Consider the following 16,894-nt stretch of genomic DNA (forward strand, 5'->3'; position numbering starts at 1 on the left):
CTCAGACATGAGGGATAATCTAATTCTTCCAAACAGCATTTCCATTTGTTAATTCTTCTATGTAGTTTTTAAAGCTGAGCTATTTTCAAAAAGCTTTTATTTTGTTTTCTTTTTTAACAAAAATTTTAAACAAAATGCTGTTTTCCTTCATAGGAGTGAACTGTCTTCCACAAACAGTATTTTCAAAAGAGTAAACTCAAAATAGCCATTTAATTGATACTTAGGCACTGAAATGAATTGCTATGGCTTCTGAAGAGCTCACGGGAGCTTAACCCACAGAACAAAAAAATACATAGAAGAAAGCTGTTTATTTAAGTGATCCGTTCTGGAAACTTGGGCTCTTCATTTTGGCTTGTGTTTTGGCACTTCAGATTTGTTGTAATATAAGGATAAAGACATTGCATGCTGAGTGATGGAAAGTGGTCCAGAGTAACCTTTTCTGATGGACAATGCTATGGCACATTTAATCAGTCATGTTTTTTTCTTTGTTTAAAGCTATCTATGATTAGAGCTAAAGTATCAATATTAATCCTCAGAGCTCTTGGTAGATATTTAAAAATGTCAGAAATCATTATCCCATATTAGTATGAACCCAGTTTTGCTGCCCATAATGGAAGCTTGGATTGTGTAAAAATTCACTGACTTTCACTGAGAAAGCTGCGTGTTCAATGGACCTAATGGAGACTCTCAGAGAACTAAAAGTGGGTTCTGCATGTGCTCAGGCCATTAGATCACACATAATCTTTCCATCTGACAAGTTGATCATTTAAGCCTTGTATATTAACATCCCTTAAAAAAAAAAAAAAAAAAAAAAAAAAAAAAAAGACAAATCCTTAAAGCTAGACTCCAGACTCATCCATCTGTAAAGAGATTCATTGCTTCATTGATGCCAGTGGGATTCCAAAAAGATTCGGGGGGGGTTCATTTGCCATTTTCTTGAGGAATGTGTTTTTATATGGCTAAATGGTTAAAGTGCTGGAGACTCTTAAGAAGGCAAAAGTTTAACTCAGGAAAGCATCTAAGCACAGTAACCAGGAGCTGTGGCAGGTCTGTGGAGCACTTGCTGCAGGGCTTATCCCACAGCTCACTCTGCAGTTACAAGTCCTGTGGCAGAGCTGGCGAAAAGGCCATGATTAGAAAACTGCTCCCATTCACATACCAATAAGTGAGCTCAAAGCCATGTTTCAAAGTGATTTAAGTTCACAACCCAATCTTTTCTGGGCAGCTACAAGGAATACAAGAATGTTTTCCCTCCCGATGCATCTCCAGGGCAGGGATGGTCAGCAGAAGGGCAAGCAGACTGCTACAGGCAGCAGCCGTCTGAGCAAGCTTCTCCACACTCACTTTAGCAGTCAGTGGTGATGCCAACAGGTCTTGTGCCAAACATGAGGGTCCTGGTCGCTGAACTGTACCGAAACCATGAAAAGATACAGTACAATCAGCATTTGTTGGGCTTGTCCAAAAGCTTTATCTAAGCAAGAAGCTTGCTGGGGTTTGAGGAGATAAAAACACCATGGTTTGTTACTTCTAAAGGGTGGCTTTTCCTCATGACACTGCAGGAGTGGATCTAAGTGAGAACTCGCTATCTAGTGTCACCACTGCAACATTTAATACATTTATACCTGCTAACATGACTGACTGTCACTTCAGGCTGAGATTCATCTTTACACTTAATAATGTATCTCCAATTCCTTTCTATCTGTAAATAACTTTGGGTCAAAAATATTTGGCAGTTTAACGCCACATTCACCAAATATGTTAAAAATAAAAAGGCATAACCAAAGGGGAAGAAAAAACAACAAGTTCTCCTCATCTGATACAAAGAAAACTCTCCAGAGGTGTTTCTCTCACTGAAGAAAGGGGAAGGGGATTACTGGAGAAGGAGGATGCTGACAGCAAGTTAAAACAGACCTCTGCCACAGCAGGTTGCTTCGTATCACCTCCTCCTCCTCCCACTAACCCAACCTGCTGCTAATCCTTCCATTTTTAGCACAATGCGAACCCTTCTGTGTTCACTAATCCCTCAGCACATCGGCAGCATCAGCTGATGTGTGGCCCCTTTCCCCTGCAACTGCAAAACGCAGCAGTCTCTGCCAGGATGCCTGATCATCTATATCTCCTCATCCTGCCCCAAATTCACACAGTTACGAAGAGTTTGTGCAACGAGCAGAGTGCTGTCCTTGGAATGGTGCTTCATGAGAATCTGAGCAACCCAAGCTTTAGTTTTTATTTAAGTTTGGTTTAGTTTGCTTTCTTTAAAAGGCAGCTTAGGTGAGTAGATCTCAGATTTAATTAAAAAAATGTACTAACATGGTCATTAATCTCACTGTGGTAGCAGAAAAAAAAAGCTTCCGTTTGTGTTCCTAGGGAGGGTCTTTGCTTTATGAACCAACAGGGGTTGGATGTTACAAAGCTGTTTGAACTGGTGCCAAATTCAGTAAAGGGGCCCACAGTAATGGAAAACAAAGTCATTTAATTTTACAGTTACCTAGATTTCGACTATAAACAGCACATGGATACACCCTAGGACTAAATCCACAATTTTGATTCTTAAAACAAATTTTGATTGTACCCAGAATATCCAGAAGTTGTTATAATCAATGCTAACATGCAAAGCATGAAAAGCTGCACAGTCCAGCAAAAGTAAGTCTTTGGTCTTCATTCATCTTAAGGCTTTTTTGCACCACTTTGTTGATGCAAGGAGAGTTGGATGCTGATATAAGTTGTGCAAGGACACCTTAATGAAGCTGAGGAAGGCACACTAAGTACACAAACTGCATAAAACAGTATAATATAAGAGGATAAATCCTTAACCTCTTTAGAAAACACCCTGCAGCTGGTATAAGGAGATTTATCTACACAGCTTCACATCCATTTGTTTAGCCCTGAGAAATTGTGGGACATACCGAACTACCTGTTATATAATACACGGCATAATGTGAAGCACATAATTCAGACAACAATTGAAATGAATGTTGAAGTCTTGTGTGATATCAATAACGTGTAAGAGGCATTTAACCTACATGAGGAATGAAACACACATTTAGAACTAAATTTATTTTGATTCAGAAATCAAGGCCTGTGTTCTACGTGCAGAATATGGATCGTTCCCACCTCATCCGCAGCTCTTATCCCAGAGGTGGGCAGCTCTTGCAGCAGCAGCAGTCTCCTGTTGTGCTTGCAAGCAGCTGGACCAACAGCTGCTGCTGCTGTGGATGCAGTGCACAAGTAGAATGAAGCAAGTGGAAGCATCTAACCCCTAGAGGAGGTGGTATCGGCTTTGGGACTTGATGTTTGCTGCTGGTAGGTCACATCTATCGGCCGAGGACTACTCGGTTTCAGATATAGCAAAAAAAAAAAAAAAAAAAAAAAAAAAGAAAAAGAAACATATTTGAAAGCAATGTCTTAGAGATACATTATATGAGTTCTGGGGTGGAACACAGTGCCTTGAAACAAAACAATTTCGGGACACAATTTAGTAATGGAACTGGCTTCTGCAGTATTGACTTCTGCAGTCAGAATTGCCATAAACCTCACTCCTCTATACAGTAAGAATCACATTTGCTACTTTAGTTCAGCTTCATTTGGTAAGCCAAATGAGAAAGAAGTAGAGAGGATGTAGTCATAAAAAAATTGGCTTTGTAAGAAACAGGAAATTAGATCACTCTGAGGAATTTCCCAGAAGACAGTTTTTGCAAGGTGAAAGATTCAGCTATCAGCAATATAAAGTGTTGCCCTATTACTTTATTAAAACAAACAAACAAACAAACAAATCTTTTATCACAGTTTCACCTTCATAGTAGAACTGGAAGCTTCCTGTATTAGGAACTAAAGAAAAACAGTAATTGAGAAAGCTCCATACACTGGGGCTATTATTCATAATAATCATAGAATCATAGAATGCTTAAGGTTGGAAGGGACCTCAGAGGTCATCTAGTCCAACCCTGCTGCTCACACAGGGACACCCAGAGCACGGGGCACAGGGCTGCGTCCAAGCGAGTTTTAAAGATGTCCAGACAAGGAGACTCCACAATCTCCCTGGGCAGCCTGTTCCAGGGCTCTGTCACCCACACTGTCAAGAAATGTTTCCTTAAGTTCCTGTGGAACTTTTGGTGCCTCAGCTTGTGGCCATTTCCTCTAGTCCTGTCGCTGGCCACCACTGAAAAGAGGCCAGCCCCCTCCTCCTCACGGCCTCCCTTGAGGTATTTATACACACTGATAATCTAGTGCGTGATGTAGTGCAATGAAAATGTGGAATCATATATACAAGCAAAGTACTATCCATGTATCCATGGAGAAGTTTGTACAGCAGAGCTTGTTCTGATACTCTCACGATGTAATTAAACTGTAGACTTATCCAACTGGGTATATGGACGAAAAATGTTGTGCTGAGCCCTTGGACTGCAAGGCCACAGAGGTTTCCAATGAAGGTAGATCCAGTGGGACGGTGCTCACCAGGCCTACCTTGACCCCGCAGTGAGAGATGCCCAGCAAGCATGCCTGGCCTCAGGTGTATGGAAATCTCCTGCTCCTCCTGGCTCTGTCCTTGTAGTTGCTGTATCTTGAAGGTTGTGGGCCAGAACAGCACCCGAATGTGGATGTGTGTTAGAAATATTCAGGTGCTCTTGCGCAGAACCTGGTACCTCCGGGAGGAATGGATGGATCCCTCTGTGATCTCTTCAAAGGACACTTGCCCACTCCTCACCAGGAGACCCTGCTGGCTGCAGGGGGTCAAGAGGGCCCCAAGGACTGTATTTGCTGAGTGGGGAAGTGGAGACAGCCCTTGGCAGAGGCACACACAAAATTCCAGGGAATTTCCCACTCACCTTTAGAGGAGCTTCTTTAGAAAGAAAAAAAAAAGAGTTTTCTCTTGCTTATTCAGCCCATCTGGGTAGTGACAAGGGAGGTTTTGCCCACTCGCATATGGGTGTACCTAGTTGACCCCTCTGTGTTTGAAAAGCCCACTGTGCTACTGGCAAATGTACAGCCGAGGCACTTCCTCAGAAAACAAGGACAAGAAAAGTCTGCAAAAAAAAAAAAAGGTGAAATTTCCATTGGTTTAATTGATTAGCATTTTGTTAAATTATTGAAGAATTATTTAACATGCAAGCTTCATTTAACCATGAAAGAAAAGCATGATTAAAAATAAAATTAAATACAGTGACAAAAAAGCACTGAGGTTGGTCCAAAATACAAAAATACAAACAATATGATTCTGAACACTGCACTGTTTCATGTTTCCTTTCCGGAAAGAGTTTTCTTTTTAATCAGGATTGGTAGGAACATATTGTCTTAGTAAATAACATTTGTTTCTTTCCTCTTTCCTCTGCTCCCTCCCCAGCCAGATATATGCTTATAAAGTGAAAGTGATTACTGTACAACAAACTCTGTGTCCAGACACTCAGTGAGATGTTGCAGTGAATACAGACCACCCACTGGCTTCATCTGTTTTGTTTTTCTAGTCCCATATTTCTGCAGTTTTTCCACTGCCCTTGATAATGGAAAACATAAGGGTTTTTATTTTTTTTTTTATACAAAAGGCAACTTACAGGGGCAGGTCAAGGAGAATTTGTTAGATGCCAAAAAAAATGAAGATGTTATGATATACATATTTTTCCTCTCCCCTCAGAGCATCCTTCTTTTTGAACTCTCAGTGTAGCTTAACAAAAAGCCTGTCCTTATTAGTTTGCCCTCTCAAGACTGTTAGATAAAAGTTGCTGCATTTTGCCTTACTTAAACAACAGAGGTAACATAGAAATGAAATTAATCTCAAAAAACACAAACAATTTGTCATAGCTCTGTCAAAGACATTATAGAGCTTTCTCCTCCTGGTCCACCTATTCTCTAAAACGTCCTAGCTTGGAACAACAGATTGCAAAGCATATTTTGGCATGGGTGCTACTGGACAGAGTTATGCTTTTGGAGAGGGAGACAAGCTAGAGCATATTGGCAACAGGAACAAGAAAGACTATTAAAATATATGCCTCTCTCTCGAAAAAAAAATCATCTAGCCTGACAGTTTCTGAGTCTCTGCTGAGTTACTGGGTTAGCTTTACTCTTCACTTCCAAAGGTGCCTCCTTCCAGCTAAGGAGTCTATGTCCAAGCTAGCTATTTCTGCCAGATTTCTTTTTTTGCCACAACAGGCTAACTGTTAACTCAAATCACAAAGCTATACTATCCTTTTATTTTAATTACAACCGGGTATGTTCCTGACAAATGCTAAAACGTGCCATAAACAGTAGTGATGCGTTACATTTACATAGCTTCTTTTGTCAGTACTCCTTCAGAAGAGCAGCCACGAAGAGGAATCACCTCATTCTTCACTAAATGTAATCAGCTTGGAATTGCTAAATGTTGCACAGTGCTGGGCCATAGAGCAAAGGGCAAAGCACAGCTTCAGTGAAGTGCAGAAGCCAGAAAAAATATTTCAAGGCAGTTAGGCACAAACACAAGCTGAAATCTATCCAGAACCACACAACAGGCTTTCATAAAGAGGGTCGGCAACTTCTGAGTAAGTGCTCAGATCAGATTTTTTACTTAGGCTTCACTTGAGACCCTCCATCAGTACATCTTATATTACCAACAGATGAATTTCTACCTCAAGAAAAGCTTAGTCCGATTGTTAAAAAATGACAGGTTGAATGCTAGAAATCCAGCCTCTAAATATGTTTGGTGAGTCTTATTTAAACAGGGTGAAGATCTTTATAAGAGAACCTGTCTGTAAAAGACACCACAAGCTTCAATTTTAAACCAGCGTCTCCTGGGAATTTTCAACAAGAGGCTGGCGTTAGCCGTGTCTCACCATTCCTGCTCCTCTCCTTCCCTTCTCATGATCCAGAAACTAGATCAAAAAGGAAGAAATATTTCCAGGGTCCAACTTGAGCTCCTGCAGTTTGGGCCTGACGTATCCCTGCCCTAGTCAGCCTCTAATCATGCTCATTATTCACATCCATACCAGGGATGTGCTGTAATGCCTGGAGCGCTACCCTTCAGTGGAGGCTGCAAACCAAAGCTGCTGTGGAATTTCAACAGCTCTCCAAAGGGATGTCATTTATCCTCTGTGACAGGCTCTGAGGTCTCACCTAAACAGTCAGGGACCAAAATTAACTTCCAGGTGGTGACTGCTTACTGATTCATGTGGAAGTGGCTTTGGTTTTGGCCAAAATGAGGGTGGGCAAGTGTTTGCCCACGATAATGAGGCACCAAAGAGCACTGCCATTGGGTGGAATGGCACGATTATGTCAGATTTGACTCCTTCAACACATGCAAAAATTGCAGTCAATGAAGAGGACTTTGCCCCATCCCTAAGGGTTGGTCTATGTGTGCTCCACAGCAGGGAAGACAAGAAAGGTCCCAGAGATTAAGAATTTCTGCTCCTGGGCCCCTGTCCAGATCAGCCTTGAGTCAAACCCTTCTTGGTACATCTTACATCTCAAAAAAACAGTATTTTCCTTCTGAAATATGGGAGCAAATGGATAGCAAGCAGCATTTGAGAAGCTGCCAAGCAAAGGTGTAGGATTTGGTGCCACTGGCACAATGTTCACACTGAATGGATCTTCCTTTCTTGCTTACCACAGTGGCTGAGTGCAGACAAAGAAAAGTTGGGCTTATCTTTCATTGCACTAGAATAGCTTAAGGGAAAGTTTCTCCCTTTTGAAAACAACTCAATTGCCTTTAAAAACAAATGCAAGGTTTCTTGTGCTGAATGCATATGAACACATTAGAGGAAAGCACTGCTTCTGCTGTGCATTAAGCTTTCTCACAGTCTCATGACTGCCTTAAAAGAATTTAGACACTCATTTCATTTCCAAAGAAATCAACTTGTGAGTTATTTTTCCCCCTCAAGCCATTTCAGACCACTGGTAGTAATGATGATGTTCTTCTGAATGAAAGGAGAGAGAGAATTAAAAAAAAAGAGGATTTTCCATTGTTTAGAGAAAGTGCAAATCTGGAGCAACAAGACAGACGAACTAGAGCAGATAAAGTCCAAGTCTCCATTGGGGCAGCGGGAAGTTGCAGCTGTGACAATGTCACGGGATGCAGGAGTGTGCAGTGCTGGTGTCGACAGTGGGCAAAGGGGATGCTCAGTCCTCAGCACAAGAGAAGGCTGGACACTACCCCCTGTGTGAGAATACTCTTGCCTGTTTCATTTCAGAAGAAGCCTTGAATTTCTTCAGTCTAGGAAACAAAAACAAAACCAACCAACCAGTTAAATGCCTTAAGATTTTACTTGGCAAACTGCAAAAGATCTGCAACATTTCTCAGTGCAATAACTTTAAGCCAGACAGTGATATTCAATATATGTTTCTAATCTTCAAGACTTGTGTTGAAATTGCAAAGTATTGCAGTTGGGAAAGTATTCTTTGGAGTAAATGATCAGAGGGAGATGAAGGGGGATTACATACAGTAAATTTTTTTTTTTCGTAAAATATTATTGCTTTTAGTGCAGAGCTAAGGAATTCAAAGAATTTTAAGGAGATGGGGAGATGCATCTCTAAATAGTGGAAGCAGCATCTGATGGTCTGCCTTGGAAGACTGAGAGAAAGAAATAGACCAGCAAAAGTGCAAACTGCACATAAAAATAAAAGTATCTTAACCAAGTAAGAGGGATGAGATTTTGCAAGGGTTAACACAACTTAAGATAAACCAGTCCTTCTCCAGAGGATTACAAAACCAGGAGAACAGCCCTGTTTGTAGGAGTGTTCATTTGCTTATAGCGTTTCTGTTGATAGTGGCACCAATCCCAGCACTGCAGAGGCCTGGACTGTTATGCCCTTGCTCTCCTGAGGGGGACAAGAGGCAGAAAAAGTAGAAGGCAGCTCCCTACTCGCTGCCTGACCACGGGTGCAGTCAGATGGACAGAGGGAAGATGGTGAGAAGACAGATCATGACCCCACTTCCCTCTCTTCCATACCACAGAGCAGCTCTGGAGGCACGAAGTAGGGAAAACTGGAGACTGACATTAATTTGTTCCCTATCTACAGCAAAAGGAGAAACACAAACGGAGTATGTTTCTCAATCATGAGCTTTGCTCTGCTCTGATTAACTGCGTTAATCAAGGGAGATGGCTGATGGGACATCTCTTCTACAGCATTTCAGTTGCTGCAGAAGGGTAGGAGTCCTTTGATTGTTCTTTCTGTTCTTTCATAGCATCCTAAGAAACAGCACAAAAATATCACAATCATTGCAACCTCGTTGCCCTTTAAAAGATGGTGTATGAAGGAAGCTGCCAACACTTCACTCCATTAGGCTGGTTGTGATATCCAGCCTAACTAAACTCCCTAGCAGGCCCTTTGCTGCTGCCTGTCAGGCTGCAACATGCAGCTCTGGGGAGCCCTGGGTCCCACGAGCATCAGGCAGGAGCTGGAGGAAGTGGTTCCTGCCGCAGGACAGCTCCAATGGGAACAGTGGCCGGATGGGGTCCTTGGAATATCAGAAGAAACAAGACAAAAAGCAAACAAGCCTTGCAATCCTAAATAAAACTGCACATGTCCAAAAATATATTTCCAAACAAAGGACAGAAATAAGAAGTTTGAAATATTAGCTGCTAGTTTGGGATATGTCTCTTTCTGGTAATCCATTTTGACACATTAGCTTTTAGTGAGGTTATCAATGTCCAAATCCTTTTAAACAGGCTTGGACAAGTAAGTACATGCCCACATGCCATGCTTGTTCACAAAAGAAGATTAGAAAAGGCACTTTTGTTTAAAAAATAATCATAAAAGGAACAGCTTTCCATGTTTTCACATTGCTTACAACCAAATTAAAAACATATAGAAGTTATATTTCCTGGAAGTTCATAGAGCATCAGAAATTCACTGTCACCTGAAACACACAGCTTTTGCTAACCGGCCAAGTGCCTTCTGCTCATTCACAGAAGCAGAAGTCCTCATCGCCTTGCCAGGCTTGAGGAGTCTGAAAGTTGGTGGATGCTAACGAAAGCCAAAGCTAATTTTTATAGGGCCTGATTCTAATTTATGACCATACTGCTTAATGCATCTCCAGAAAGATCTCAAATATTTTAGAAACTGCTCTAATTACTTTCATAAATTTTTATACAGTAAAATAGCTTAGCAGAGCAGACAGGGAAGGCATTTGCCCTTTAAATGTTTAGACTCATCTAAATGCTCTGTTACATCTTTCACTAATACAATCAAGTGGAAATCACCTCAAGAAGATGCAATTATCCGACAACAAATGTATTCAAACTTTAACAAAGGGCAAAAAAAGCCATATCTCATCATGGGCAATTGAAGACTCTGACCACTCAAATAAAATTCTGGGCAGAGATTCCAGTCCCATTATGGATGTTTTCAGTGCTCATGAGACAAAGAAGGTTAAATAAATAAATAAATAAATAATGAAGCTGGCGCCAGTAACACCTACTAAGAACAAATTTCTTCTGTGACAGAAGCAATCAAACATTACTCACTGACAAAACCGAAGATGACCGTTTACCTTTTCACTTGTGCACAGAGGATCAAATGGAGGTAGCAGAGGCTGGAAAGCACCAGCTAATGTTAGCACCGTATATTTTATGACCTTTGATGTGTTTGCAGACTACAGGAGCTAGTGGCTGGAAGACATTCACGTCTCAACACTGAGGGAAAGGGAACTAGCAAAGGGGATTATGAAGAGTGCTCTGCCCGTGCATCAAAGCCACAGTCAGGATCCAGCCATGGCAATTGCTGTTCCCCACACACACACTGTCAATGCTAAGCTCCAATTATTGTAAAAGCAGACAGGAATTGTAAAATATGCACCAGCATGTGACAATGAATGGATAAGTAAATTTATATTTATATATAAAAAAAAGGGAAAAAAAAAAAAAAGATGAAGTGATTTTTAGCCTTCTATTGAAATTTATTTCGTTTGCTGCTTTGAAGTCCACTCAATTCCATTGTTCCATACCCTAGACAACTGCTAAATACAAGATAAAACAACATACACAAAAGCAATCCTGCTGCAGCAATGCTGGTTTACACATGCTCCTCATTTCCTATATGTCAAATGTTCCTACAGAAGACTCTTTCTTTCCTTTGCCATAGAGGTTCCTCATTATTTGTGCCTTTAGCTACATTCAAACACTAACTGCTAATGATGGAAATGGTGCTTTTGCAAGCTTTTGACCACAGATGTCCTAACTGGATGTTCACTCTGATGTGGTCTGTTTTGATGGAATAATATTCTCAGGTCGTGAACAGCCCCTATAAAGATGAAAGGGTAAGATTTATAATTGCTTATAAGCAACGTGCAATTCCAGCCATCTCAAGTTAGGTATGTGTCTTAAGCTTCTTCCTCCTACATGCAGTGATTACCAACAAGTGATGTCAGTTTTTTTTTCCTGCACATTTTTGAGAAATTCTTTTAGACCAGAAATTTATAAGAGTAGGGATTTTTCTTTTCTTCCTTGCAAGGTATTTGCACAGCAGATTTCTCAGCTGCACTGCAGCAAAATATGATACCTCCAGATAATATCACAGAATCACAGAATGGCATAATGGCATGATGGCATAAATGATATAATACCATTACATTATGTTGCTGCTGCTATGCACAGAACTGTCCTATCCTTTTTTTTTTTTTTTTTTTCCATATGCTGAAATGGTCTGGTAAAAAGCCTAAACTGAATCTTTTTTAGGATCCAAAAAAATCTCCTTTCTATTGACCCAAAAGCTCTTCTCCATTAGACCTTTCCCATGCTAAGTCCATTACATACAGGAAAGCAAACAGCTTAAGGATCTCAAGATTTAAAATTAACTAATAAAAAAATCAGCATATTAATCTTCATTATATGAAGAGGTACAGTGGTTAAAGGGTCAAAAAAGAAAGGACTGAAAGTCAAATCCACGGCTGACTCATCTTCCAGGAAAATGTCACTCCTCAGTAATGCCCCTTTAAAACACTGGCAGATGGCTGGGACCGCGCGTCCGCAGGCTCTGGCAAGGGAGGCGCAGATCCAGCCCTCTGGCTTCCTGTGGCCTCACACCATGGCATTCCCGGTGCCCGGCCCTTCCACGGAACAAGAGGAGTCTGTTCCAACCGCTCTCTTCTCTGAAACCTTCAGCTTTCTGTTTTCCGGAAAACTCGACAAATTTAACCCAAGTTCCTCCAAATTTTAAAATCCTTGCAATTTTAAGAGCTATGTGTAAGAATCTATAGCAATTATGTAAGTTCTCGAATATTATCTGCTTGCTCAAAATTTGTTCAGTGAGTACAAGTGCAGTGGCAGGAATTTTTAGGCTAGAACCTGCAAACAGCACACTGCTGATGACTATGAATAAACTGCACTGATGCAGTCGTGCTGAAGAAACTGTTGTGTGGCTTTTGACTTCCCTCCTTACATCCCATTCCATGCGGTGATTAAAAAGTCTCACTGTGAACTGTGCTGCTTCCCTTCTGATTTTGCCCTTTGAAGCCACGTGAGCAGGTGTGTCCAACGCAGCAGAAACCATCACAGGTAACTCACTGCCACTCTGTAACTTACCAACCTCCTGCAAACCCCAGACTTTTAGCTCATGTGCCCCAGATGCTAAGAAGTGCATAATCCATTCTGTGAGGACTGCAGCTTTCAAAGGTTCAGCGTTCAAATAAATAACTCCTTTGCATCGTTGTTTCAGACCATACCCAAGAGGAAGAAAGTTATGGGGAAAAAAAGGGTATTAGGAAGAGTCTGGCCTAGGAAAGGAAGAATTTTTAGATTTTTCTTCAAACTTGAATCTTCCCAGGGGCTGCACTTGTAATACACCTGCTCTGAAGAGGTCAGCAAGAAGGGTATAAGGGAGAGGGGATGTGAGCACCTTACAAGTGCCTCCTCAGGATACCTGCAGCTCTCTCAAGGAAATTGTTACTGCGGTTCACATGGCTTAGATCACAACCTACACATCCTTAATCTTTTTCACATATTTTCCTTCCTGGTGGCCAGTCACTGCCTTCACACGCCGGCACAGCTCCAGGTCTCTGCAACCCCCCCGTCCTTCTCTCATCAGCTGCATGGCACAGAACAGGACTCCATCCATTTAATAGCTACCTGGACTTCCTCTGCAGTCAAGATAGGGCTCATCCCGAGGCAGGAGGAGTTAGACCACGCTGACAAATATTCCTGAGCTGCACAGTTGGGACTGAGTCATGAGAACATGTTTCCTACCCTCAGGAAGCGCTGGTGAGAAGGAGCTTCCCTTGAAATAGGGGCTGGAGTTGTTGCTCTGGTGGCTCTGTTAAAGCTAGGCCGACCCTTCAGGATGTATAAAAACACAGGCAGAGCCCATTGCAAAGACTGCTCCGGGCGAGATGCTGGATCCATCACCCGAATATGTAAAACACTAACAGCCCGGGCGACCAGCATTAGCAAAATATCTCAACTCTCAACAGTTGGATCTTTCACACAGACCGTGAGCCAGCAATTTTTTCCGTCTTGGGATCTGACTCCTACGTGCTTCCTTTTTAGCAGCTCTGTGGCCTGTCAGATCTGCAGTTGTATAAGTCTTGGAAAACAGGCCCAGGCGGTGGATGACGCTTGCTGTGAGAAGGAGGAATGGTCAGAAGGCTCTGTGACAGAGCAGCCAGACTGACAAAGTCTGTTCACATTTCACTGCTTTTTAAATATTAGTAAATTCAACCCACTTCATCTCTGAATGAAATCTGGCAGATTCTTTGGCCTGACTGAACAGTGCTCTACTGGAAGCTGAGAGGGGGCAAAAAGGTGGCTATAAACAAAGTTTATATCTTCCCCATCCTTGGGCTGATCCAGCACTACTTTATGATGCGGTGCACATTTAAGCAGCTAGAAAGCCTGTTTTCAAAGGGAGCAGAGAGCACCTCTGCCATGACACTCTGCATAGTCTGACTCTGCTAGCTTTGAACGGAACAGCTTGCAAGTGTGGGTTAAAGCTTTATCTTTGCACAGAAAAGTAGACTGAGACTCCCTCCACACTGGAAAAGTGTGCTGTAGCGTAGCTGAGGAACCACTGAGCTTACCACAAGGTAACTACTCATATTCAGCATTTCAGAAGAGCGTTGTGGTTTGTGCTGTGGCTATAGCTCCAGTGCTACCAGCCCCTGGGCTTGCTAGCTTGAAGCTATCCTAGAACTATCCTAGAACTATCCTAGAACTATCCTAGAGCTCTCGTATGAAGAGAGGCTGAGTGAGCTGGGCCTGTTTTCTCTGGAGAAGAGATGGCTCAGAGGGGATATGATTAATATGTATAAGTTCAGGAAGGGAGAATGCAGGGAGGAAGGGGACARRCTGTTCTCACTGGTGGCCAGCGATAGGACGAGGGGTAATGGCCACAAGCTGAAACACAAGAAGTTCCGTCTCCAGGTGAGGAGCAACTTCTTTACTGTTAGGGTGACAGAGCAGTGGAACAGGCTGCCCAGGGAGGTTGTGGAGTCTCCTACTCTGGAGGTCTTCAAAACCCGCCTGGATGCCACCCTGTGCCACATGCTCTAGGTGTGCCTGCTTGAGCAGGAAGGTTGGACTAGATGATCTGTAGAGGTCCCTTCCAACCTTAAATATTCTGTGAATTCTGTGAATTCTGTGAACTGGAGGACCTTGAGGTGAGGCCAACTAGTCTGTCATTTACTAGATCCTGCAACTTCTGTTAGGTGTTTGTGGAAAGCCCCAACTGCTTCATCCTTTTAATCAAGCAGTCTGTAACAGGTCTCTGCCACAACAGCAAAGATACCATCCCCTCTGATCTCCACACTGGGAGACTTTCAGTGGACACATCCTGGTTTCGTGCTGGAGCTCCATGCCACCAAGGAGCTCCTTTACTTTAAGCATGCAACCTCCCCTCCTCCTTCTCCTTACTTATTCTTCCTAAACAGGCTGTGTCCATCCATGGCCACACTCCAGTCACATGTGCTAACCCAGCACATCTCAGCTTCCATCACAGCCCTGTGATTGCACGTGGACCTCCGGCCTTTCCCATGTGCTGCCCAGGCTCCATGAGTTAGCACAGACACACCATGTAAGCATCTGGGAAGGGAGACTTCAAGATTTGAAACTTCGTTAGAGCTGAAGCATGAAAGTTTTGGAAAACAAAAGGTTTGTATATTTCTTCACTTAGCACTCATAACAGACATTTTAAAATTGATTAAAAAAGAGGCTTTTCAACTATATTTTATAACGAATGCATCACTGAAATTGTAGAAGAACAGATTATTCCTACAATGGCCACAACAGCCATCCCTTTACATTCTGAAATAACAATATGCATTGTTAGCAAATTCCTGTAATCATCAGAAACAGCTACAACAAAGAACCCAGTTTGACTGTGAAAGCAGCAGTACCTCTCAATCGGTGACACACAGATATCACCCTGTATTTCTAGCAAGGAAGACCACACAGCACCCCCTGTTCTATCCTATTCCTGCCTCTATGGAACATCAGTATTGATGGGCACACTTTCTGCCTGAGAAGCAGCTAGATCCCCAACTGAGTACCCTTGGAAGTATTTGTCTTTAGTCTTACCAGTGTTGCATGTAGGCTACAACTGCATAAAGACTGCCCCACACAAGCAAATAGTTTTAGAAATGGCATCCTGAGGCCCTCAGCATTTCATATGATTGTTCAACCACCATCTTTCAACTGTCTGAAATACTGGAGTGTTTCTGTTTCCTAAGCTCTGTTTTTATGATCTATTGCAGGAAAGGGTTAGAGATCCTTAAAATAACAGTTGATACACGTAGCTTTAATTGCATAAATGAGATAGAAATTAGATTTCTGCTTGCCTTCAGCATCTAAATATTCAGTGAACAGGCATCATGTATTCTTCAAAGTGATAGCTTTGAATATCAATATGCAAAAAGTGATGGGTATGTTTGCTCTCTTTCTGAAGGACTGTTACAAACAAATACCATTCTTTTCTCATAATCTCAGAGTCTTTGTACTTTTGTTGCCTTAAAGTGAGCCTTCCTTCAAGATGCATTTACTCTCACCATCTAAGGTGAAAGTTAAGGCTAACTAATTAAGGCTAAACCACAATATGTATCTCAGCAGAGCCTTACTCTCACTAATCCTTCAGCTAAGTTGCCAGTATCCAATATTAGCATCAGATGGGTAGAAATTCTATTCTCTGGGAAGTGGCTATCTGCTCCCGCAGCAGGATGGGGATCACTGGGCACTCAGAGCAAGCGCCTCATGCTTACACAGCTACCTTGCTGCCATACAAAAGGATATTATCTTGGTTCAAGTTAATGTGTAGGAACCCAGTGTGAGCACTAAATTTAGGGAGTTAGCCCCCCCCCCCACCGCTGTAGCTCTAGTGAAGACCCTTGCAAGGCTACAAGAGAGGGTGGCTAGAGGTCCTGAGAAATACTCTGAGTCACAAGAGAAGTAGGATGAGGAGAAATGGGATGCATCAGTGACATAGTGAAAACACTCCTTTCTGTGACCTACTGGCACAAGATCAGAGGAGCAGACTACGAAAAAGACAGACTTCTATTTTCAGTCCAACAGAGCAAATCTGTTTTCCGATGTCCAAAGTGGGAGGCTTGATGTTTTTGTAAGAACAGTCTTAACATCACAAGGCACTTTCTCTGGCTAGTAGGTTCAAAGGAAAAACACGACAGGCCAGGATCAAAAGCCTTATTCAGTCCTGGTTGATAAGCGTGTACTTTATGGCACCTGTCCTTCTGTAAACAGAGGCCTTCACTTTCCAGAACGCTTACTAGCTATAGAACTACCTATAACAGAGGGAAGTGGGAAGGTCATCTATGGAAATAGACAATAATGAGAATCTGTAACTGCAAGTACCTATGAAAAGGGTTTTAGCCACAGATTTGCTTTCTCTCAGTAAGCAAAGGAAGCCTTATGGTTAACTGCATCAGATTTGCACAGCTTTACAGTGGTTTAGCTAACACAAATAACAATGATTTCACTTGTTTACTGAT

Source organism: Nothoprocta perdicaria, unplaced genomic scaffold (genome assembly GCF_003342845.1).
Source record: "Nothoprocta perdicaria isolate Ctin4 unplaced genomic scaffold, notPer1 scaffold_36, whole genome shotgun sequence".
Lineage (NCBI taxonomy): Eukaryota > Metazoa > Chordata > Aves > Tinamiformes > Tinamidae > Nothoprocta > Nothoprocta perdicaria.